Source organism: Budorcas taxicolor, chromosome 5 (genome assembly GCF_023091745.1).
Source record: "Budorcas taxicolor isolate Tak-1 chromosome 5, Takin1.1, whole genome shotgun sequence".
In the NCBI taxonomy this organism is placed as follows: Eukaryota; Metazoa; Chordata; class Mammalia; order Artiodactyla; family Bovidae; genus Budorcas; species Budorcas taxicolor.
Window position 1 is genome coordinate 146,007,570 of NC_068914.1, and position 27,457 is coordinate 146,035,026.

At 42.6% G+C, this 27,457-nt stretch overlaps 1 pseudogene; it reads right to left on the reverse strand.

Annotated features, from left to right (window-relative positions):
* LOC128048718 (antigen WC1.1-like) overlaps positions 1-27,457 on the reverse strand; it is a 58,458-nt pseudogene that overhangs the window by 15,544 nt on the left and 15,457 nt on the right.

The window sequence follows — 27,457 nt, forward strand, 5'->3', positions numbered from 1 at the left end:
TATGTAAAAATCCCTAATGCCGTCTTACTGCTTTCTGACTGTAGTCCCATTGCCTTGTTTTTACATTGGTAATTACTATTTATTACTACTATTATTACTATTTATTACTATTATTATTTATTATTACTATTTATAAGAGATTTATTAAATCTCTTACTGTGTTAGTATATTATTCTTCTGATTTCATTGAATTGCCATTTTGAGTTTTCTTATAGCTCATTTGAAGTGGTAGCCTACTTTTTCACATTGGTAATTTTTCATGATGGTGTTCTATGATTCCCCTTTACCTTTTGTAAGTATACTCCAGATTTTTGCCATGCAGTTACCATGAGTTTTACATGAACACATTATATATAAAACAGTTCATTTTATACTGATAGCAAATTAAGATGCCTACAAACACTCTACTTTTTAACCTTCCCTTATATATTCCAATGTCACATTTTATCTCTTTTTATGTTGTGTATTTGTTAACAAATTATAACATCTACATTTGTTTTTACTACTCTTTTCCTTTGATCTTTATTCTAAAGTGAGATGATTAACACAGACTGTTGTATATACATTCATTTTTTTTTTTTCCATCTCACAAATTAACAGCATTTTGTTTAGGCTTGTAAAACCCCTTTCAGCATTTCTTGTGAGTCAGGTCTAGCAGTGATGAACTCCCTCAGCTTTTATTTCTTTGTGAAAATCTTTCCTTCTCTTTCCTATGTGAAGGATAATGTTGCTCGATAGAGTATTCATGGCTGGCAATTTTTTTCTTTCAACACATTGAATATGCCATTCCACTCTCTCCAGGCCTATAGAATTTTTGCTGAGAAATCTACTGATATGGTTATCTCTTGAAATTTTTGACAGTTTCATTATACAATATCCAGGAGAAGATATTTCTGCATTCAGATAACAGGGTTATTACCTTTATAAACTTGGATGTCCAAGTCTCTTCCTTATGCTTGGAAAGATCTTGGCTATTATTTATTTAAATAAACTTTCTTACAGTTTCTCCTCTCTTCTCCTTCCTGAACCTTAATTATTCTAATATTTGTATGTTTAATGGAGATTAATAGATCACATAGGATATTTTGTTCTTTTCTATTCAATTTTCTTTATTTTCCACTGATAAGAGCTGTTTCAAAGTTCCTATCTTGTAGTCACAGATTCTGTCTTGAATTTGGTCTACTCTATTTTAGATGCTCTCTATTACATTTTTCTCATTTCATTTATTAAATTCTTCAGGATCAGAGTTTCTGTTGGTTCTTTGTTATAATTTCTTTCTATTTATTAAATCTCTTACTGTGTTAGTATATTATTCTTCTGATTTCATTGAATTGCCATTTTGAGTTTTCTTATAGTTCATTGAGATTCCTCAAAACAACAATGTTCGATTCTTTCTAAGTTAGATCACAAAATTCTAAGTCATCGACATGTCCCTCTGTCAGTTTGAAAGATATTTGTCACCCTTTGTGTTGATGATATCTTTCCACCTTGATGGGCCTTGGAATTTTGCACTGGTGCTTTTGCATTTGAAGTGGTAGAGAACTCTCACCCCTCAAATCTTTAGTGATTACTTTCAGATGATACATACTCTTCTCTGACCTTGTATGGATACACCCACTTCACATTCCTTGCTCCTTCTGCATCAAAATTTTAAACTTTGTTGTCTTCTCTGGTTCTTACCACTCACCAGGCTGGCTGCTGAAAACCTCTTTTTTGTTTTGCACAAGGTTGTACTTCTGCTCAAGTGTGTGGTTACCCCCTTGCCCACAGGACTGTCCTGTTTTCCTGAAAACATTCCATTTACTGAAGTTTACTCTCAACTCCACACTTGAGAATATACACAGGGAGCTGTCAAGAGAGTAGAGGTAGGCGTAAGTTGAGTACTCAGGGCACTGGGGGCACCAACAGGCCCAGAGAGAAGGATCCTCCTTTGGGGTTTCCCCAGAGGCTTGTGTAGAAGTTTTCTGTTGAAGTCTCGAGCACAGTCAGCAAGAACTAAATCCATCTTCTACCCTTTGACATTCTTAATGACCTTTCACATCGTTTCTCTGTCCCCAGTCATGAGGTCTGGCCCCAGAACTCTGGGTGCTATCAGAGAGAAATGGGTTTCTTTGTGCCTCCCACAGAACTGGGGAGCTGGGCACTGACAGATTTCTTCTCTTTCTCCTAAAGGGAAAGGCCCCACTGGCTAGTTCAGCTCCATAGTGCTTCACCTTGGGATGAGGGAAGCACTGGAAAATGACTCTTACTATCTGCAATCTTTCTTTTTTTCTCCAATGGAATGCTAAAATCTGCTTTCAGGAATCCTGGACTCTACCAGGTTTCCTTCATGCATAGGTGTCTGACCAAGTCAGAATTCTCCAGATTTCTCCAGGTTTTCCCCATGGCCTAGAGGACATGGAGCAGGTTCCCTGGCTTCTGCTAACTCCTGTGACATAACAAAGGACTTAGACCCTCACTGGGAGCACAGGTGAGTAAGTATCCTCCTGGGCCCCTGGCACTAGATACTGGCGCCTTCAACATTCACAGAGGCATTTGAGATCATGGATGTCCATGATGTCCATGGCTGCAAATGCAGGAGACCTGGGTTTGATCCCTGGGTTAGGAAGATCCCTTGGAGCAGGTAACAGCTACCCTCTCCAATATTCTGGCCTGGAGAATTCCATGGACTATCCATCAGGTTGCAAATATTAGGACGTGACTGAAGAGAAAGCCCACAAGCAGCAATGAGCCCAGTCCAGCCAAAAATAAATAAATAAATCTTTAACAACAATAATAATATTGTGTGAAATTAACATTTTCTGAATTTCAATGGATGTCTTTGTACTTAAAAAAATGCATGCTGAGTAAAGGAATCTGATATGTATAAGTAATTTTTAAATGGTTCTGAGGGAAAAAAGAACCCTGAATGAAGTATATGCTTATTATTTACACATTGTTCTCAATGGTTATATGTTCAGTTCAGTTCAGTCACTCAGTAAATATTAACGTTTATTTTTAACTGTATTATTCTTGTTAACATTTCTGCCCTGACTCGAAAATGGATGAATAATTAGAAGAATCATTTCATAAAAAATAAGGACATTTCATGAAATATCTACCTTTTGAAGCCAGTTTTCCCTCACTCTTTACTCTTGGAGACATTTCATTCCAGGAGCATCCTGAGCAACAGTAGCCCTTCCCTCTCTCGTACCTGAGCAGATCACAGAGGATTTGTTGCCATGGAAACAGTCAGGACCACCCAGGACAGTCACAGGACAACTCCACAGGAAGGACTCGGCCCCCGAGCAGAGCAGTGAAATCGGACTGTTGAGATCTGATCACTTCCTTCCACAAAGGGTGGTCCTCGGGGGTGGAGATGGCAATTCCACAGCCGAGCTGATGGCAGACAACATTGGCATTGGCCAGACTCCAGTGGGAGGCACACAGAGCTCTCCATCTTCCAGAAGTGTTCATCTTCACTTGCCCCTCACACTGAGAGGTGCCATTTGTCATGAGCTGGACTTGTGAGTATGCTGGATACAAGACGACAGGATTTCAGAAACATCTCATGATTTCTCACCTGAGCAGAGTGTTCAGGGAGGTTAGTCCTGACCTGCGTCTCACCTGAACAGACAACTTGAGCAGCTCCACTGTGGTGACAAGTGCCCCCTGGACAGGGCACTCTGGGACAGAACTGGAGCTTAGGCTCCTCCCCTTTACACCTGAACTCTTCAGCCCAGACCCAGACATCGGACTCTCTGAAGGGCACGGGTCCCAGGACAAACCCCGCTGTACCACATCCCAGGTCTGCACAGATGACGTGGGCAGTCGAGAGTGCAAAGTTCCCATCAGACACTGTGGTCCAGTCTTCTCCAGAATGTACTTCTACTCGCCCTAAGCAGGGTCCATCCCCTTCAGCCAGACGAACAAATCCTAAGGGAAAACAACAACAAAGCAGTGAGTCTTCATGATCCTGGCTTGACAAATGGAAACAACACATCACAGGCAGTGATGTGAAAGCTTTTCTTTTCCAGGAGTGGAGCATGGAGAGAGAACTTGACAGTTACTCTTACAATTACATTTTCATGAGCAAGTTTCTGAAGAGAAATTCAGAAAAACCAGCAGGATCAATTTGGAATGACCAAATTCCAAGAATGTATACTTTGAGATTGGTTAGAAAAGACTATTCCTTGGTCTAGAAGCCTGCAAACTACAGGGCTTAAGACAGATTGGAATTGCTGAATACAAGGAATACATAATTTAGCGTTAGATACCGGATGACTTTCCATTTATTTTTATCTTTATTAATTTCATTCATTGCTGGGAGCCAGCGTGAGGAATCCTGCCCATGACGAGGTCATGAGGAAGGAAGCCTGACAAAATGCAAGGACGTGATCAGGTTTCAGGGGTTCCCCCTGGAATTTCCTGAGCATGTATCCCAAAACCCAAAAATCTGCCGGCTTTTGTACTCTGCTTCTCTACTCTTCTGATATTCTCTGGAAAAAGTCAAATCAGGGCTTTAGTCTTCTGCATTTGAAAGGGATGTTTCAGTTAAACCCCCTCTGATAGCTCTCTAGCTTGCCTAACAGGTTCCCCCGGACCTCTTACAGCTTGTGAATTGCTTACAGCCCCCCAACCGCGAGAGGCACAAAGCTTAAAAGCATCTTAAAGATACAGAGCCTTTTCTAAAGAGTTAAAAATTATATTGGTAGAGGGTTTTCACTGTTGACTCGATGACTGCTGCCAGGCCTCCATATTCTTTATCTTTTAGGCACCTGGGAGTTAATCAATGTAAACAGAATATGGAAAAAAATATATAGTAGTTTTGATGTTAGCAACATTAGACTTTTGAGTTAATTACTTTTCTTTTGTTGTAAATCACTGTACCCCTCTTACTTGTTATAAATTGCTGTATCTTTGCTATGTAAGAATGTAACTTTATTTAGTGCTTCCTGAGAGTGGCACCAGACTTTGGGAAGATCAACACAAATGTCTTCTGGTTGACAAACCCTTATCAGAAAAAAGGCTGTAAAATGTTTATTGGCCCTTTTGGCCAGAAGATGATGTAAATCACCTAAGACTTGTGTATACAACTAGGTATGCAGAGAGAAAATCCTGGTTTTGATAAGAGTCTGGGCTGCTAATGCTGCATAATTTTGTGTTACCCATTGATCTCCATGTACTATCAAAAGTATAAAAGGTCTTCTGAATGGGCCAGAGGACGGGCCAGTCGCTGGACTGGTTTCCCCCATGTCTCCTCTTTAATTTCAGGCTGAAATTACATCTGGGGCATAGAGGCTCACCATGTCTACTTACTTGTCCTGGCTTCTAAGATCTGTAAGAGAGAGAGTCCAAGGCGGGGAACTCTCTGATATTCAAACAGATGCCGGTGGCCTAATGTAGATGGTGCAAGTTCCTTGTCTGGAACTTTATTGGTTTTCCACGTAAACCAAGTTATTCAGCCCCTTTTCTCCACTTAATTTTCCTACTATACTATTGTTTCTTAATCTAAACTTATATTAATAAATAAATAAGCTTTCCTCACCTACGCCGTCCACACTTCGAATCACCCTGGATCCACCAGGGCTGGACCCCAGCAAGAAATATTTTGTTATTGTAAAAGAAGCTGACATGCTGCATATATATATATATATATATATATATATATATATATGAGGAGATGGAGAATGAAACGAAGGAGGCAGTGAACAAATACACCAATATGAGGAGTTCCAAGTATCCAATTTGGTAATAAAGAGCTCATGATCTGAGCCACAGTCAGCTCCTGGTCTTGTTTTTGCTGACTGTAGAGAGCTTCTCCATCTTTGGCTGCAAAGAATATAATCAATCTGATTTCAGTGTTGACCATCTGGTGATGTCCATGTGTAGAGTCTTCTCTAGTGTTGTTGGAAGAGGGTGTTTGCTATGACCAGTGCATTCTTTTGGCAAAACTCTATTAGCCTTTGCCCTGCTTCATTCTGTATCCCAAGGCCAAATTTGCCTGTTATTCCAGGTGTTTCTTGACTTCCAACTTTTGCATTCCCTATAATGAAAAGGACATCTTTTTTGGGTGTTAGTTCTTAAAAATCACTTCATGGGAAATAGATGGGGAAACAGTGGAAACAGTGTGAGACTTTATTTTGGGGGGCTCCAAAATCGTTGCAGATGGTGACTGCAGCCATGAAATTAAAAGACGCTTACTCTTTGGAAGGAAAGTTATGACCAACCTAGATAGCATATTCAAAAGCAGAGACATTACTTGGCCAACAAAGGTCCGCCTAGTCAAGACTATGGTTTTTCCAGCAGTCATGTATAGATGCGAGAGTTGGACTGTGAAAAAGGCTGAGTGCCAAAGAATTGATGCTTTTGAAATGTGGTGTTGGAGAAGACTCTTGAGAGTCCCTTGGATTGCAAGGAGATCCAACCAGTCCATTCTAGAGGAGATCAGCCCTGGTTGTTCTTTGGAAGGAATGATGCTAAAGCTGAAACTCCAGTACTTTGGCCACCTCATGCGAAGAGTTGACTCATTGGAAAAGACTGATGCTGGGAGGGATTGAGGGCAGGAGGAGAAGGGGATGACAGAGGATGAGATGGCTGGATGGCATCACCGACTCGATGGACATGAGTTTGAGTGAACTCCGGGAGACGGTGATGGACAGGGAGGCCTGGCGTGCTGCGATTCATGGGGTCGCAGAGAGTCGGACACGACTGAGCGACTGAACTGAACTGAGGTATCCAATATGGATAAAACATATAAATATTTGGGGAAATATGAATGGAAGAAGTTTCTAGACATTACATCACCCTCTTCTTCCATCTGCCACCTAACCCTGCCATCCTTTTATATTTCTTCCACTTCAAACAAGTAAACACCATCTTAAAAGATTCAGATTGATGGAAAAATGAATCAAAAAGGAAGCAATTGCTATAGAAGTGGATGGAGTGTATGTGGCAGGTAAGGTGGGATCACAAACCAAAATAAAAATTCATCACTTGGTCATAAAAGGAATACATTTTGAAGAGAATGAAGATAACTCAATGGAAAAAAACATTTAATTTTTCAAGTACAACTCGCTTGTTTCTGAGTGCGTTCTGATCATTTATTCCTAGAGTTCTTACTGGTAAAGTATTGCCAAACAATTTCCAGCATCCAATCAAAAAATTACTAGAATTCCCCCAAAAAGAAAAAAGCGACCCATAACAAGTTTTTTAAAAATCAATCATTGAGGGGGGTTCAGGATGGGGAACACGTGTACACCTGTGGTGGATTTATGTTGATGTATCGCAAAACCAATAACAATATTGTAAAGTAATTAACCTCCAATTAAAATAAATAAATTTATATTAAAAAAAGAAAATATACTGTATTGGTGTTTTTCTCTTTGGCTTACTTCACTCTGTATAATCACAGACTTTTGGTCTCTGTGGGAGAGGGAGAGGGTGGGATGATTTGGGAGAATGGCATTGAAACATGTATACTATCATGTAAGAAACGAATTGCTAGTCTAGGTTCGATACAGGATACAGGATGCTTGGGGCTGGTGCACTGGGATGACCCAGGGAGATGATATGGGGAGGGTGGTGGGAGGGGGGTTCAGGGTTGGGAACTCATGTACACTTGTGGTGGATTCATGTCAATATATGGCAAAACCAATACAGTATTGTAAAGTAAAAAAATAAAATAAAAAAAAAATAGATTCAGAAAGTACAGATATGATTGAATTGGCTGATAAAATCTTTAAACCACTAACATTAATACACTTAATGAAGCATAAAAAGAAGAAAATCTGGAAAGAAAACAAATGGGACTTCTAAACAGTATCTGAAATGAACAGTTATTTGGATTACTTTAACAAGAGGTTAGACATTGCAGAATAAAAGAATTAGAAGTTAAACAAATAGCAATAGGGAATACCCAAGCTGAAGCAGAGATAGAAAAAAGAAAAATATGAATGGAAACTCAGTGGCATGTGGGAAAATATCAAATTATATAAAATATGTGTATTTGAAGATGCAGAATAGGAAATGAGAAGAAAATGTTAAGAAATGACAGATAGAATTCTTCCAAATTTAATGAAAACTGTAAACCCACCAGTCCAGGAGGTTCAACAAATCCCAAATGAAATTTATGTTGGCGGCAACATAAATTCCTTAACAAAGTCAAAGCACTGGAGCTGGGGGAGGTGTTACCTAGAATTTAGTCACCTATGAAAATATTTTTCAAAACTGAATGGAAATTTAAATGATTTCAGATAAATAAAGGATAGTATTTGAGGTGACCAGACATATTCTGCACAAAATTGCTACAAAATGTCTTCAGGCTAAAGTCAAACGATAAAAGATGAAAATGTGGATCCACCCAAAGCTATGGACACTGCACTAAACAGTAATTTTGTGGATAAATATAAACATTTTTCTCTCATTTTTAATATAATAGAATATTTAAGGCAAAATAACAGCAACATTTTATAGGATTCATAATGTAATTATAAGTAGAATGTATGACAACAATAACACAAATGACAAGAACAAGGAAGTGGAAGTTTACTACAGTAGGTTTGACATTGTGTGCTGTGACAAAATGTCATCTCAAGGTAAAATGTGATTGTTTTTCTTGTTCAGTGGCTAAGTCGTGTCTGACTCTTTGTGACCCCACGAACTGCAGCATGTCAGGCTTTCCTGTCCTTTACTATCTCACTCTCTTGAGTTTGCTCAAACTCAAGCCCATTGAGTCTATGATGCCATCCAACCATCTCATGCTCTGTCAAACCCTTCTCCTCCTACTCTCAATCTTTCCCAGGATCAGCATCTTTTCCAATGAGTTGGCTCTTCACATCAGGTGGCCAAAGTGTTGGAGCGTCAGCATTGGTCTTTCCAAAGAATATTCAGGGTTGCTTTCTTTAGGATTGACTGGCTTGATCTCCTTGAAGTCCAAGGGACTCTCAAGAGTCTTCTCCAGCACCACAATTCTAAAGTATCCATTCTTCTGGGCTCAGCTTTCTTTGTGGTCCAACTTGCACATCCATACATAATTACTTGAAAAACCATAGCTTCATCTATATGGACCTTTGTTGGCAAAGTGATTTCTTTGCTTTTTAATACATTGTCTAGGTTTATCATAGCTTCTCTTCCAAGGAGCAAGTGTTTTTAAATTTTATGGCTGCAGTTACCAACTGCAATGATTTTGGAGTCCAAGAAAATAAAATCTATCACGGATTCTACTTTTTTCTCTTCTATTTGCCATGAAGTGATGGGAGCAGATCCCATGATCTTAAGTTTTTTGAATGTTGAGTTTTAAGCCAATTTTTTCACTCTCCTCTTTCACCCTCATCAAGAGGTTCTTTAGTTCCTCTCCACTTTCTGCCATTAGAGTGATAGTATCTGCTTATCGGAGGTTGTTGATATTTCTCCCAGCAATCTTGATTCCAGCTTGAGCTTCATCAAGCTCGGCATGTTGCAGGTTGTACTCTGCATAAAAGTTAATTAAGCAGGATGACAATATACAACCTTGATGTACTCCTTTCCCAATTTTGAACCAGTCCATTGTTCCATATCTGGTTTTAACTATTGCTTCTTGTCTTGCATACAGATTTCTCAACAGGCAGGTAAGGTGGTCTACTATTCCCATCTTTTTAAGAATTTTCCACAGTTCATTGTGATCCACACATCGAAGGCTTTCCCATAGTCAGTGAAGCAGATATGGATGTTTTTCTGTAATTCCCTTGCTTTTTCTATGATCGAATGGATGTTGACAATCTGATCTCTGGTTTCTCTGCCTTTTCTATGCCCAACCTGTACATCTGGAAGTTCTCCATGCACACACTGCTAAAGCCTACCTTGAAGGATTTTGAGTATAACCTTACTAGCATGTTAAATGAGGACAATTGTACAGTAGTTTGAATGTTCTCTGGCATTGCAATTTTTGGGTATTGGAATTAAAACTAACTTTTTCAGTCTTATGGCCATTGCTGAGTTTTCCAAACCACTGACATATTGAGTGCAGCACTTTAACATCTTTTAGGATTTTAAGAAGTTCATCTGAAATTCCATCACCTCCACTAGCTTTGTTCATAGTAATGCTTCCTAAGGTACACTTGACTTCAGACTCCAGGATGTCTGGCTCTAGGTGAATTTCCACATCATCATGGTTATCCAGGTTATTAACACCTTTTTCATATTGGTTCTCTGAGTATTCTTGCCACATCTTCTTGATATCATCTGCTTCTGCTAGACCATTGCCCTTTATTTTCTTAGAGTCCTCAACTAGTATCATCAAAAATTTGCTGAAGGTGAGATTGGAAAATATCACTTTTCCAATGATCTTCCCAACATAACACAGAGAACTGATTGACTGTGGCTGCTAAGGACCCACTACAGATATCCTCAGGGATCCCTTGTCCCACCTTCTCATCAGGTGGGATAACACATTCCTGAGACCCAACAACCAGTATCAGAGAATTTTCAGGGATATATGATAATATTACCTCAATTCTGGCTATTAGCATGGGATTATGTCCTGGACAATTCATCAAACATTCCTATAACAACTGAAAATATCTCTTGCAAAAACTGTGACCACCCAGTCACATTCTAATTTCCACCTTGGCTCAGGTCAAATACACTTAGGCAGCATAGAGCCCTTATTATGTATCAGTCATCCTCTCTTAACCTCACTGCCCTGAGTTTTGCTCCAGCTTCTGTGTTGTAATTACCAAACTTCAGGTTTTCCTGCAGCTTCAACATCCCCACAAATAGGATGTGAGCTCCCCACCTAGGTGAGAAGGTGCACCAGTATGAGACAAACCCTTGGCACAATTCCTCCATCTTTTTCTTCCCTGTGACCTGGTGACCTTCAAATGCATCGATGATATCATCTCAAACCTTTTCATAGTGTAACTAAACCCTGGCCCTGAGTACTGTCATTTGTTCATGGGTCTTCACGCCCCATTTTGGGTAACTGCTCCTGTTTTAAGGCTTTTCTGTTGGTCCCTCTCCCATGTACCCAGCCACTGGCACTCTGTCTCTCTAGGACTTGGGAGTATAATACACTTTGTTTGCCCGCACCTCTCCTATGTCCCCCTCATGTAACTGCACTTATCTGACTATCCCATGACAGAATACAAGCTACCATGATGAACTTAAATCCTACAAGTTCAGCCTGGCAATTGTACCTGTATGAAGCATTTGACCTCATCTCCCTTCTTCCTATGAAGACCACATGACTGGAAGGGCTCGGTGACCAGTGAGTATGGCTTGATTTCTCTCCAGGGACAAGCAAGCCCTTCTGCTCCCTTGAGCACCTAACATTCAAGGAGTCACTGACTATTGGAATCTTCAGCCAAGAACGTCCTAAAGGCTGTGATCCATATTCTCATAGTTATTCTGGGAATGAGACTGAGGCTTCTTCTACTAGGGATTCCCTTTTGGACCAGACAGCACTTACCTGAGCAGACTACTCCAGTATCCTTGCCATGGGAATGGTGCTCTGGAAGATGGTCTTTCACAGCAGGATAACTACATTTGGTGATAGCTGACTCTGGCCCTTTGCAGTAAATATAATGAAACCAAATGGGTCCAACACCTGGTCCAAATTTAGCCCCTTTGAGAGCATCAACAGCAGTTCCACACCCCAGTTGTCTGCACACCACAGATGCCTCCTCCAAGCTCCAATTTAAGTCATTCACTGTACGCCATTCTCCTTGGTGCTTCACTTCCACTCTCCCCTCACAGCGGTGGGCTCCATCCTTCAGTCTCAGTTCCAGAGCTGCAAGACAGACACAGACACTGGAAATGGTTCACAGGAGAAATTTTAGAAGAGCATGAAATAGTATGCTGGTTAGGTATTTAAAAAATGAATAATCTCTGGGGAAAAAAATCACTGTGAATAGCGCTTGTTGACCTCTGTGGTATAAATTTTCCTGCTGACCCAACTCGAAGCCCCCAATACGCCTTCACTGAACCTGGAGCAGGAAGGGAGGCACCAGGTTTTCTCACGAGCCTGTAGAACCAGCTCCAGGGACACCACTGAGGACAGGCCTTCAGAGACTCTGGATGCTGCCCCCACCCCCACCCCCTGTAGATGTGCCCAAGGCTACTAGGGCCCAGCTTCTCCATCTCAATTACAGCTCATGGCCCTGGATCCAGGGAGAAATCTTCCCTCTCCTTCCCTGTCCATAGGGAGCATCTCATCCAGCTCAGGAACAGAGGGCTGTGGTAACAGGCTGTTAAATGCCCAGTTATTCCTGCCACCTGTGTTCACAGCCTTGTGTAATTCCCATTCTCGAATGTACCTAGAAACTTGCGTCTAACAAATGGAATTTGACAAAAGTGTTGAAATGTCAGTTAGATTAGGTTTCAAGATGACTCTGCTTTCTCCCCTGTTGACCTTCCTGCTCTCTCTCTTGCTCTGTTGAAACCAGCTGCCACATTGTGAAAACTTATGGAGTGCCCCTCATGACAAGAAATGGAGGAATGCCTCTAGCCAACAGTCACCTAGGGACAGAGGCTCTCAGTTAAACAGTCAGATAGCCACCAGCATCCAGGTGAGTATGTTGGATGATATCCACCCCTGCTTGAACCTTCAGATGACTACATCCTTGTTGGCATCCTGAGTCAGAGGACCCAGGTAAGCCATGTCCATTCCTGATCCACACAAAGTGTGAGATACTAGGTGTTTGCTGACTTAAGCTGCCAAGTTCAGCAGTAATCTGCTGCACAACAACATGTAACTAACGCATGACTTCCCTCCAGGGTCGGAAGACAGGGGGTGAACAAGCTGGAGGGTTATACCCGAGCCTTCACTACTTCATCCAGAGGAGACTTCTTCCTGTGTGACCAGGTCTGCTGCTTGGTCCCAAGTGGAACTGGGACTCAAACCCCCTCTCTCTGTTGCATCAGATCTCACCCAGTGTCCCAGGTTCCTGCCTTCCTGTCGGGAACTGAGAAGTGAGTTTCCTGAGACCTTAAATCAGCTCCATTAGCTTTGAATTCAGGTCAGAAAGTGAGAGTTTTTCTTATAACCTAATGAGATGTGGTCCCTGGGGCACCATTCACACTGCTTAAGTCGACACCTCACCCCCTGTCCTTTTACTCTGGAAACAGAAGAGGTGCATCACAGAGGGAACATCTGGGAAAATAAACTGGAGAAGATCCTGGTGTGTAGTCAGATTAGGCAGGTCTCCATGACAGAATACCACTGACTAACTTGTTAAACAACAGAAATGCACTTATCTGATCACAGTTCTGGAAGCTGGTAAGTCCATGGTCACAGGGCTGGCAAGGTCTCATTCTGAGTGCTCTTCTCTTGGCATGCAGGTCATGGCTTCCTCACTGTGTGCTCACCTGGCCTTTTCTAGGTTATGGGCACCCAGAGAGAGGGAGGGAGATGTGTCTCTTCCTCTTCTTATAATGTCATGTACCAGATTAGGGCTATATCCTTATGGCCTTATTTAATCTCAGTTAATTCCTACAGACCCTATCTCTGGTGCAATAACAGTGGGAAGTAGGACTTCAATATATGAACTTTGGAGGGACACAGCTCAGTCCATAGACCTGTGAGTCTCATCCATGATGGTAATAAAGAAAAGTGGGGATAGTATAAAAGATAAAGTATATTCTAGTTGGAGTTAATATCAAGACATAAATTTTCTTAAATTGTAACATTAGAAGCTCCAATATGGCTCAAAATTTCAAAAGTCCAGTCCATTATTATTCACTGACTGATTTATCAAAATAAGACAGGGCCACCTGTAATGCTCCACAAGTCTATCCACAGTTGGAACCATGATTATGACATTGTGACAAAAAGGACAGTTGCTTGAAATGCTAGAAAAGTTTTCTTAAACCAATTGCTCCTAACTGAAATCAAATGCCCTTTGAAAATAATTCTTTTTATCATAACATGGTAATAAAGAGGATGAAGGAAAACTTTTGAGGAGATGAACAGGCTTAAGACATAAATTGTGGGAATGATTACACAGATGTATATTGATCTCCAAACTCAAAAGTTGTAAATATTAACTATGTACAGTTTTTGTATGTCAGTCACACTTAAAATGCTTAAAAATAAAGGAATTTTTAAAGAGGAAAGAATTGTTTCCTTAGAGACCTCAAGAGTATCATCAAACATCTGCTAAAGGTGTGGTTGGAAAAAACTACTTTTCCAGTGATCTTCCCCAACATGACACCAAAGAGTTGACTGACCGTGGCTGCTAAACACTTAGCGACAATGTCCTCAGGGCTCCCCAGTGTCACATCAGATGGCATGACACTTTCCTAAGACCAATCACCAGTATTAGAGAATTTGCGATTATATATGATAATATCTTACTCAGTTCCAGCTATTTTCATCAGGTTAATGTCCTGGACAATTCATCAAACATTCCTATAACAACTGGAAGTGTCTCTGCCAAAATGCTCTAACCATCCAATCACATTCTACTTTCCTCCTTGTCTCAGATCAAATACACTTAGGACTGAATCCTTATGTATCATTTCATGCTCTCTTAACCTCACTACCCTTAGGTTTGCTTCAGTTTCTGTGTTGTAATTGTCAAGCTTCAGGTTTTCTTGCAGCCTTAACATCCCCACAAATAGGAAGTGAGCTCCCGATTCAGGTGACCAGGTGCACCAGGGTGATGAGACTACCCCCTGAAACATATCCCCTCTTCTTGTCCTCTCTTGTGACCTAGTAACTTTCAAATGCATCAGTGAAATATCCTCATGTCTCCTCCTTCTCTAACTCCACCCAACCCCCATACTGTATCTTGTTCACAGGTCTTCATACCCCATTTTGGGTCACCACTCCTGTTTTACGACTTTCCTATTGGTCCCTCTCCCATGGTGGCTCAATCAGTAAAGCGTCTGCCTGCAATGCAGGAGACCCGAGTTCAATCCCTGAGTCAGGAAGAACCCCTGGAGAAGGAAATGGCAACCCACTCCAGTACTCTTGCCTGAAAAATTCCATGGATGGAAGAGCCTGGTGGGCTACAGTCCATGGGGTTGCAAAGAGTCGGACACGATTGAGCGACTTCACTCTCCCATGAACCCACCTGCTGGCACTCTGTCTCTCTGGGACTTGGGAGTATAATACACTTTATTTTCCTGTACCTCTCCTACATCCCCTCTTGGAGTTGCGCTTTTCTGACCATCCCATGAAAGAATACAGCAAGCTACCATGATGAACCTAATTCATAGAAGTCCAGCCTGGCAGCTGTACCTGCACGAAGCATCTCACCTCACCTCCCTGCCTCCTATGAAGACCACAGAGCCTGGAAGTGCTCAGTACCAATAGGTGTGGGGACTTTTCTCTCTAGTGACAAGTAAGCCCTTCTGCTCCCTTGAGCACCTAACATTCAAGGAGTCACTGGATCACTGGAATCTTCACCCAAGAATGTTCTAAAGGCTGTGATCCATATTCTCATAGTTATTCTGGGAATGAGACTGAGGCTTCTCCTGCTAGGGATTCCCTTTTGGACCAGACAGCACTTACCTGAGCAGACTACTCCAGCATCCTTGTCATGGGAATGGCCCTTGGGATGATGGTCTTTCACAGTAGGATAACTACACCTGGTGATAGCTGACTCCTGCCCTTTGCAGTAAATATAATGAAACCAAATGGGTCCAACACCTCATCCAAATTTAGCCCCTTTGGGAGCATCAACAGCACCTCCACACCCCAGTTGTCTGCACACCACAGCTGCCTCCTCCATACTCCAGTTGTGATCATTCACTGTACCCCATTCTCCTTGGTGCTTCACTTCCACTTTCCCCTCACAGCTGTGAGCTCCATCCCTCAGCCTCACCTCCAGATCTGCAAGAGAGACACAGACACAGGACACAAGAGATTTTAGCAGACCATGCAGTGGACTGCTGGTAATTATTAAAATATGAATACTCTGATGTCTGAAAATAAATCCTTGTGAATAGCATTTATGACCTTTGTGGTATAAACATTCCCACCATGGCCAACTCTAAGCTCCCAATGTGCCATCACTGAACCTGGAGCAGGAAGGGAGGCACAGGTATTTCTCACAAGCCTGTAGAAACAGCTCCAGGGACACCACCGAGGACAGGCCTTCAGAGACTCTGGATGCTTCCCTCCCTGTAGATGTGCCCAAGGCTACTAGGGCCCAGCTTCTCTGTCTCAGTTACAGCTCATGGCCCGGGATCCAGGGAGGAATCCTCTCTTTCTTTCCTTGTCCATAGGGAGCATCTCATTCAGCTTAGGAACAGAAGGCTGGGGTAACAGGCTCTAAAGTGTCCAGGTTATTTCTGTCACCTGGTGTTCATCTAATCCCCTTGTCTAATCTCCAGAAAAAAATGAACCTAGTAACGTATATCTAGAAAAACAATTTGCAAAGTGGTGAGATGGCAGTTAGATTAGGTTTCAAGGCGACTCTGGTTTCCCGTTGGTGACTTATCTCATTCTGTCTCTTGCTTTAATAATGCCAGCTGCCATTCCATAAGCTGTGTATGAAAAAAAACCCTCATGACAAGGAATGGAGGCAGGCTTCTATCAACAGCTGGCAAGGGACTGAGACTCTCAATCAAAGAGCTAACCAAAGGTCTGAACACTGCCAACATCCGGGTGAGAACATTTGCACGATATCCATCCCTGGTTGAACCTTCAGATGATTGCACCTTGTGAGTCATCTGAAGAGATAGATTCTAGATTATAAAAATATCACACAAAGAAAACTGCCACTTTCAATGGCCAGCACTTCCACAGAACTCAGAAATGACTCCCACATCAGCATAAAGGAAGAGAGGGCAGGAAGGAATGAGGGCAGGAAGCAAGTGAGATGGAGCTGTGGTGAGCACGGGCGCTGACCTGGATCGCGGCCCGTCTTCCCTCCTGCATTTCATGCATCTTCATCCCTTCCCCATTCCGCACCTCAGGCCTCAGTCTTTTCAGCTAGTGAGTCTCCTCCCAAATCTGTCTCCTGAACCGCCTGAAATCTACTCCTTCATTCATACAAGCTCCTCTACATTACTGTTTTTTCATTCAGTCCCTCATTCATGTCCAACCTTTTGGGACCCCATGGACTACAGCACGTCATTGTTTCCACAATGGGATGTCTCCTAAACACAATTCATCACTTCTAAAAATCCACTGCAGAGGATAGAATTTCTCTTCCATAACCAGCTCTTGTGATTGAGAGGAAGAAACTCCAAGAGTTGCATTTCAGCTGAAATCATGAAAAGTCATTCTGTTCTAATCTCAGTTCTGCTGCATCACCACCACATTCGCCTACCACCACATCACTAACCATAGTTCCTGAAAATACAGAAAATACAAACCAGTAGGAGGGAACTGGTGACTAAAATTAATAGAAGGAAACTGGAGCAGTTCACAAAAATGTCAGAGCCTAAGTTAGAGCAACGACATCAGGGAGTAAAAACCACAGTCAGGGTTTAAATGCCAGAGCACTCTCAAATCCTTATATTTTAAAGTATATCCTACCTGGAGTTGATATCAAAACATAACTTTTTAAAAAACTGCAATATTAGGAGCTCCAATATGATTCAAAATGTCAACAACTCAGTCTATTTCTATTCACTGGCTGATTATTCAAAATAAGGCAGGGCTGTTTCCACAAGTTGATCCACAGTTGGAACCATGATTATGACATTGTGACCGTAAGGACAGTTACTTGAAATGCTAGAAAAGAGTTTTCTTAAACCAATAATTCTTAACTGAAATCAAGGGCCTTTTGAAAATAATTCTTTTTAATCATAATGCGGTAATAAGGAAGATGAAAGAAAACTTTTTGAGGAGATGTACAGGCTTATGGCATAGACGATGGTAATGATTACACAGATATATACTGATGTCCAAACTCAAAAGTTGTAAATATTAACTATGTATAGCTTTTGGTACATCAATCATACCTCAATAAAGGAGTTTTAAAAAGAAAAGAACTGTTGTCTTAGCCTCAAGAGTACCATCAAAGACCTGCTAAAGGTGAGTTTGGAAAAGATCACTTTTCCAATGATCTTTCCCAATAAAACACAGAGAGCTGATTGGCTGTGCCTGCTAAGGGCCTACTGCCGATGTGCTCAAGAGCTCCCCTGTCCCACCACCTCAGCTGCTGGAAGAATACTTTCTTGAGACCCAACCATCTCTGTTAGGGACTTTGCCCTGATATCTGACATTATCTTCCTCATTCCAGCTATTGGGGTGGGTTTATACCCTGGAAGGACATCTCTGATGACTCAGTGGTAAAAAATCTGCCTGCAATGCAGGAGACACAGGTTGAGTCCCTGGATAGGGAAGATCCCCTAGAGGAGGGCCTGGAAGCCCTCCTAAATTTTTGCCTGGAGAATCCCATGGACTGAGGAGTTTTGTGAGCTATAGCCCATTGGGTTGCAAAGTCAAACACGACAACTGAAGTGAATGAGCACCCACACACGTATACCCTGGAAAGTGCACCAAACACTCTGAAAACAACTGGGGACATTTCTTGCAAATACTGTGACCACCCAATCACATCTAGTTTCCACCTAGGCTCAGGTCAAATAACATAGAAAGAATCGATCTCTTGATATATATCATTTCAAGTTCTTTTAACCCCATTGTCTAGTTTCTGTGTCATAATTGTTGAATTTCAGGTTTTCCTGTAGCCTCAGTATCCCTACAAACAGGATATGAGCTTCCCACCCAGACAATCAGGTGCACCAGAGTGGTGGGTCTATTCCCTTCTACAAATTCCTCTTCTCATCCTTCCCTGTGACCTAGTGACATTCAAATGCACCAGTGAAGTCCTCCCTTGCCTTGTCCCTGTGTGACACCGCCCAGACCCCCAGTAATGTCGCTTGTTCATGGGTATCCACTCCCTTCTTTGGTCCTCATTTCTAGATTGATCTTTGCCAATTGGTACCTCCCTCATTACCCACCTGATGATCTGTCTTTCTAGGATCTGTGAGTATAATGAAATATGTTTGCCTGAATCTCCCATGTATTCCTTCTTGTCTGACCATCTCTTGAAAGAATAGAAGAAGCTACCATGATGAAATTAATTCATACAGGTCCAACCTGGCAGTCGTACATGTATGAAACATTTGAGCTCACCTCCCTGTCTCCTATGACACATCACAGAGACTTGAGGGACCAGTGACTATGGGTCTGGAGACTTTCTCTCCAGGACCAAACAAGTCTTTATGTTCCTTTGAGCACCTAATATTCAAGGTATTAGTTACTGTGTGAGTGGAATTTTCACCCAAGTGTGTTCTAAAGGCTGTGATCCATAGTCTCAAATTTACTCTGGAAATGAGACCTAGGGCTTTTCCTACTGGGGATACCATCCAAGATCAGGCAGGGCTTACCTGAGCAGACTGCTCCAGCATCCTGGTCATGGGAAAGGCCCTCAGGACGATAGTCTTTAAGAACAGGATAAATACAGGTCGTGAGCACTGACTCTGTCCCATTGCAGTAAATATACTGAAACCAAATGGGGCCAATCCCTGGTCCAAAATGAACCCCTCTAGAAGCATTAATGGCAACTCCACACCCCAGCTGTCTGCACACCACAGCTGCTTCCTCCAAGCTCCAATTTTGGTCATTCACTGTGCCCCATTCTCCTTGGTGCTTCACTTCCACTCTTCCCTCACAGCTATGGGCTCCATCCTTCAGCCTCAACTCCAGAGCTGCAAGAAAGACAGAACAGAGCAGAGATTTTAGGAGACCATGTGGTAGTATTCTGATAAGTACTAAAAAAAGGATAATTCTGGTGTCTGAAAACAAAGCCCTGTGAATAGCATTTCTTGACTTTGTGGTAGGGATAACCCAAGGACAGGCCTTCAGAGACTCTGGATGCTTCCCTCCCTGTAGATGTGCCCAAGCCTATTAGGGCCCAGCTTCCCCGTCTCAGTTAGAGCTCATGGCTTGGAATCCAGGGAGGAATCCTCCCTCTCCTTCCTGTCCATAGGGAGCATCTCATCCAGCTTAGGAACAGAGGGCTGGGTAACAGGCTCTAACATGTCCTGATTATTCCTGCCACATGGTGTCATGTCCTTGTATAATCCCCACACTCGAATGTACCTAGTAATGTGTATCTAACAAATGGAAATTGGTAAAAGTGATGAGATGTCAATTAGATTAGGTTTCGAGGTGAGTATGATTTTTCTCTTGGTGACCTTTTCTCTCTCTCTCTTGCTCTGATTAAGCCAACTGCCACATTATGACCTAATTTGGAGAGAAACCATGACGAGAAATGGAGGCAGGCCTCTAGTCAACCGCCAGCCAGGGACTGGAACTCTCAGTTCCATAGTCCACCAAGGTCTGATGCTGCCAAAGTTCAGGTGAATATGTTGGACGATATCCTCCTCTGGCTGAACCTTCAGCTGATTGCATCCTTGTGAGACATCATGAGTCCAAGGACCCCATTAAGTCATGTCAATTCCTGGCCCAGAGAAAGTGTGAGATACTAGCCGTTTGCTAACTTAAGCTGCCAAATTCAACAATAATTTGCTGTATAGCAACACATAACTAATATAGGGTTTCCCTCCAGACTCAGAAGACAGGGGGTGAACAAGCTGGAGGGTTATACATCAACCTTCACTGCTTCATCCAGACAAGACTTCTTCCTGTGTAACCAGATCTGCTGTCTGGTCCCACCTGGAACTGGGACCCAAACCACCTGTCTCTGTCACACCAGGTCTCACCCAGTGTCCCAGGCTCCTGCCTTCCTGTCGGGAACTGAAAAGTGAGTTTATTGAGGCCTTGAATCATCTTCATTAGCTTTGAATTCATGTAAGAAAATGAGAATTTTTCTTATAATCTATTGAGATGTGGTCCCTGGGACACCATTTACACTGCTCAGGTCTCACCTGGCCCCATATACTTCACTCTGAAACCAGCAGTAGTGAGTTAAAGAGAGGAACGTGTGCAGAAATACTGAACTGGAAAAGATCCGCATGCATTAGAAGTCTCCAGTTGCTGCTTACCACAAGATACCACAGATCAGCTGGTTAAATAACATAAATGCATTTATTATATCAGATTTCTGAAGACTGGGAAGATCACTTTTCCAATAATCTTCCCCAGTGTAGCATCCAGGAGCTGCTTGTCCATGGCTGCTAAGACCTAATGCAGGTGTCCTAATGCCCTCCCCTGCCCCACATGCCAGCATCTGGCATGGCCCTTTTTTAAAGACCAATCAGCTTTATTAGGGAACTTGTTCTGATGTCTGATCATTTCTTCCTCAGTTTCAGCTATTCTGACGGGATAAATGTCCTGGACAATTCACCACAAATTTTGATAACAACTGGGAATACCTCTGGCAAACGCTGTGACCACCCAATCACATTCTAATTTCTACCTTGGCTCAGTTCAAATACGTTTAGACGGGATTGAGCCCCTGTTATGTATCACGTCAGGTTCTTTTAACCACACTGCCCTTAATTTTGCAGCAGCTACTGTGTTGTAATTGTAAAACTTCAGGTTTTCCTGCAGCCTCAACATCCCCACAAACAGGATGTGAGCTCCCCACCCAGGTGAGCAGGTGGGGAGAGTGATGAGTGTGATGAGACTAGCCCCGGACACAAATCCTCCACCTTGTCCTCCCCTGTGACCCAGTGACCTTCAAATGAACCCATGAAATCCTCTCACACCATTTCATAGTATAGCTACACCTGGACCCCAAGTATTGTCACTTCTCCATGGATCTTCACTCTCTCTTTTGTGTCACCACTGCTTCATTGAGCCTGCTCTCTTGGCACCTCCCCCATGTACCCACCTGATAAAACTCTCTAGGATGTCTCTCTAGGATCTGTGAATATCATAAACTTTGTTTTCCTGCACCTCTCTTCTATCGCTTGTTATAACCATACTTTTCTGACCATCTCATGGAAGAATACAATAGGCTGCCACGGTGAACCTAAATCACAGAGGTCCAACCCAGCAGCAACACACATATGAAACATTTCAGTTCACTTTCATGCCTCCTATGACATGTCACAGAGACTGGAGGGACCAGTGACTACAGATCTGGAGACTTTTTCTCCATGACCAAGTAACTCCTGATGTTTCTTTGAGCACCTAATGTTCGAGAAATCACTGGAATCCTCAGCCAAGAATGTACTAATGGGTGCGACTTGTATTCTCAATGTTATTCCCAGAAAGAGACTTTCTCCTGCTGGAAATCCCCTCCCAGATGAGACAGGACTTACCTGAGCACACTGCTCCAGCATCCCCGTCATGGGAAAGGCCCTCAGGATGATGGTCTTTAAGAGGAGGATAACTACACTGAGTGAGCATTGCCTCTGTCCCATTGCAATAGACATACTGAAACCAAATGGGGCCAATCCCTGATCCAAAATAAGCCCCTCTGGGAGCATCAGTGGCAGCTCCACACTTCAGCTGTCTGCACACCACCTGTGCCTCCTCCATGCTCCAGCTGTCATCAACCACTGTGCCCCATTCTCCTTGGTGCTTCACTTCCACTCTCCCCTCACAGTGGTGAGCTCCATCCTTCATCCTCACCTGCAGAACTGCAGAGGGACAAGGACACAGGAGACATTTTAGGAGGCCATGAAGTGGTATACTGGTAAGTATTAAAAAATGGAATATCTGATTTCTGAAAATGAACATGAGTTTGAGCAAACTCCATGAGATAGTGAAGAAGAGGGAAGCCTGGCCTTCTGTAGTCCATGGGGTCACAGAGAGTTGGAATGACTTACCGACTGAACAACAATAACTAGGCACATGGAAATACTAACAGTTTCTTGCTTATTTGAAATGAAGCATAACCATGTAATCTGACTTATCCCATGAAGTGTGAGAACAAATAATGTCACTTTTACAAAGAAACATTTAAGAGTCAATATATTTTCTACTGAGGAAAATCTTGCAGCCTTTTGTTAAGATGGTAGCATAACTATATGGTGGGGCATTCAACAACCTGGTGCTTGATAAATTATGATAAACAGAGACCTGGGAAAACTGAACACAATACATCATATGAGAAGAAAATAGCTATTAGTTAGTACGTTATAACCTGACTTACTTTGTCTATAGTTATAAGAAATAGAAGAAAATTAAGAAAGTGAAAATATTAAGATAGAGACTTAGCATATATTACTTGAAATTGCAAAGCAGTTACATTAAAACCTAAGTCCCTAAGAACATGAGAAGCAAATAACGAGTAAACTGAAGCCTCAAATGTACTAAGAAAAATTGCCAATCTCAAACTCTATAATCAAAAAACACTCTTTTAAAGAATAAAGCCCTGGGAGAATGGCATTGAAACATGTATAATATCATATAAGAAAAGAATCACCAGTCCAGGTTCGATGCAGGATATAGGATGCTGGGGGCTGGTGCACTGGGATGACCCAGAGGGATGGTACGGAGAGGGAGATGGGAAGAGGGTTCAGGATTGGGAACACATGTACACCTGTGGTGGATTCATGTTGATGTATGGCAAAACCAATACAATATTGTAAAGTAATTAGCCTCCAATTAAAATAAATAAATTTAAAAAATAATAAAATTTAAAAAAAAAGAATAAAGCCCTGGAAAGTGACTTCACCAAGCTGATGATGTTGGAGACAGGAGTTTCCATCCACCCAAAAAAAGGTCAACAATTAAGCAGTTATCTACAGACAGAAACAACTCTGGACAGATCTGAAATCCTCTTAATAAATTTTAACAACACAAAGATATCATCATTTTTCCAGCATCATTCCATCCCCCAAGCCAACATCATTCGATGCCAAGAGAGTTCCCCTTGCCAGGAACCTCAGAGCAGGCTGAGAAGCCAGGGTTCTGGCCTTGTGGGGCAACACGTGAAGGTTGTGTTTGAGTTTCACCTCACCCAGACCCACAAAGCTGAGACACATATAAAGGCCTGGAATAAGGAAGAAAAGAAGGGGCTACAGCAGCTGCCACCCAATAGGAACAACTGCAGTTCATGGTGTCCTGCTCTGTAAACGAATTCAGCAGATTCTGCCCCTGAAGAAACCAATGCTGCAGACCTCCTGCAGATTTCACCAGATCACCCGCCCCGGTAACACATTCACTGACATCAGATCCAGAGTATCTCCAGCTTCACTTCCTCCAGAGCCCAGCAACAGCGCTGGCAACAGGCTCAGTTTTCTGGCTGAACAAGTGCAAGTTGCTGTTCAGTCGCCCAGTCATGCTGCCTCTTTGCGACCCCATGGACTGCAGCAAGCCAGGCCTCCCTGTTCCTCGCCATCTCCTGAAGTTTGCTCAAGTTCATGGCCCTTGCATTGTCTGCAAGACACTAGTCTAAACCCACGGTGCTGACCCCAACACCATGTATGTGTTCATGGCTAGACCCTCCACTGTGCACTTGCATCCCACCAGCCTGTCACCTGTCAGCAGGCTCCACTGCAGTGCACATGCCCAAGGAAGAGAGTGCAGCTATGGGAGAGCACACCGAGAGCTAGAGTCCCCCAGGCTGCCAGGGAGCCCTTCGATGGCCCAGGCACTTACTGCCTTCTTGGGTCTCCACCACTACATGTGTGTCTGTAACTGGCACCTCCTCCACACAGGCTAAATCTGGTACCCCGAAAAACCAAAACAGAAAACAAATTTGAGTAGAAATACTTGTGGAAGAAACAGATTTCATATAAAAATTTCCCGCAAAAAAAAAAAAATGCAACTTTCAAGGGTCAGCACTTCCACAGAGATCTGGAACAACTCCACATCGAGAGTTATTCGCTCTGCTTGAGTTTCTGTGTTGTAATTGTCAAACCTCAGGTTTTCCTTTTCCCTCAGCATCCCCACAGATAAGATGCAAGCTCCCCACCCAGGTGAGCAGGTGCACCAGTGTAATGAGCCTAGCTCCTGCCACAAATCCCACATCTTGTCCTCCTCAGTGACCTAGTGACCTTCAAATGCTCCAGTGAAAGCCCTCACCCCATTCTTTCTGTAACTTAACCCTGACTCTCAGCATTGTCACTGGTACATGGGTTTTCACACCCATTTTGGGAAACTGCTTCTGGGCTGAGCTAGTGCTATTGGTACCTCCCCCATATACCAAGCTGATGATACTCTCTCCAGGATCTGTGAGTATAACAAACTATGTCTGCCTGCACCTCTTCTGTATCCTTTCTTTCAGTCACACTTGTCTGGCAATCTCATGAAAGAACACAGCAAGCTACCATGATGAGCCTAATGGATACAGGTCCAACCCAACAGTTGTACACGCATGAAACATTTGAGCTCACCCTCCCGCAGACCTGGGTTTGAACCCTGGGTCACAAAAGTCCCCTGTAGAAGGGAATGGCAACCCACTTCAGTATTCTTGTCTGGAAAATCCCATGGATAGAGGAGCTTGGTGGGCTCCACTCCAGGGTGTGGCAAAGAGTAGGACACAACTGAGCAAGTAAAACTTTCACTTTATTCCTCCTGACTTCTGTGCCATATTACAGAGACTGGAGGGACCAGTGACTATGGGTCTGGAGCTTTTCTCTCCAGGGCCAAGCAAGTCCTATTTTTTTTTGTTTGTTTTGTTTTTTTTTTTTGTTTTTGTTTTGAGCATCTAACATTCATGAAATCACAGTGTGAGTGAAATCTTCACCCAAGTAGTTCTAAAGGCTGTAATCCATATGCTCGTAGTTAATCTGGGAATAAAACTGAAGGGTTTGCTGCAGGGAAGACCCTCCCAGACCAGACAGAACTTACCTGAGCAGACTACTCCAGCATCCTTGTTATGGGAATGGCCCACAGAATGATGGTCTATAACAACAGGATAACTACACTCATTGATAGCTGACTCCTGCCCTTTGCAGTAAATATAGTGAAACCAAATGGGTCCAATTCCTGGCCCAAATTTAGATCTTTTGGGAGCATCAACTGCAGGTCCACACCTCAGCTGTCTGCACACCACGGCTGCCTCCTCTATGTTCCAATTGTAGTCATTCACTGTGCCCCATTCTCCTTGGTGCTTCACTTCCACTCTCCCCTCACAGCTGTGAGCTCCATCCCTCAGCCTCAACTCCAGAGCTGCAAGAGAGACACAGACACAGGACACAGGAGATTTTAGGAGATAATGCAGTGGTATGCAATTAAATATGTAAAAAATCTTCTCTCTGAGGGGAAAAAACATCCTGGTAAATATCATTTGTTGACTTCTGTAATACACATACTCCCACTGTGGCCAACTCTATGCTCCCAATGTGCCATCACTGAACCTGGAGCAGGAAGGGAGGCACCAGGTATTCGTCATGAGCCTGTAGGACCAGTTCCAGGGACACCACCGAGGACAGGCCTTCAGAGACTCTGGATGCTGCCCAAGGCTACTAGGGCCCAGCTTCCCAATCTCAGTTGCAGCTCATGGTGCAGGATCCAGGGAGGAATCCTCTCTTTCCTTCCCTGTCCATAGGGAGCATCTCATTCAGCTTAGGAACAGAGGGCTGGGGTAACAGGCTCTAAAGTGTCCCAGTTGTTCATGCCACCTGGCGTTCTTGTCCTTGTGTAATCCAAATACCATATTTGAAAAATATTGGCTGAGAATTCTGCAGAATTGATGACAGACACCAAGCCTTAGAATGAATAAGTGCAATAAAACTAAGGGAACAAATATGAAAAGCTATTAATTTGTAGGCACATCACTGATGTAAACACCATTCCTGTTTAGTAATTAGTGAAATTCTCTTTTCCTGAGCACATGGAATAACTAATGCTTTCTTGTCTACTTGAAAGGAAGCATAACCACATGTTCTGACTTATGCAATGAAGTATAATAACAAATGATGCCGTTTCCACAGAGAAACATTTACAAGCCAATGTATTTTTCCTGCAGGGTTGTGCTGAAGTGGTACAATAATAAGATAATGGGGAATTCATCAACCTGGGTGCTTAAAAAATTATCATAAGCAGAGGGCCTGCCAAACTGAATAGAACACATCCTGTGCAGATACATTTGGGTTATTTGTTAATACTTTATAACCTAGGTTATTCTTTCTAAAATGATAAGAAATATCAGGAAATTGACAAAGAGAAAAATATTAATATAGAGACTTAGCGTGCATTACCTAAGATTGAAAAACATCTACACTAAGTTGCTCAGAATATGAGAAGCCAATATTAAGTAGACTGAAGACTTAGATGTGGTATAAAAATGCAAATTTAAAACTGTATACTCAAAACCTCTCTTTTAAAGAATAAAACCCTGGAAAGTGACATCATGAAAATGATGATGTGGTAGACAGCAGACTTTATCCCCATAGAAACCTCAACAATTAGACAGTTATCCACCAACAAATACAGTTCTAGAGTGAACAGTAGTCCTCCTCAGAAATTTTAGCAACACAAAGATATCATCATTTTGCCAGCATTCCATCCCCCAAGCCAGAATTATTCGATGCCAAGAGAATTCCCCTTGCCAGGAAGGTTAGAGCAGACTGAGTAAACAGGGTCCTGGCCTTGTGGGGCAACATGTGAAGGTAGCTCTTCCATTTCACCTCACCCAGATCTGCAAAGCTGAGATACATATAAAGACCTGGA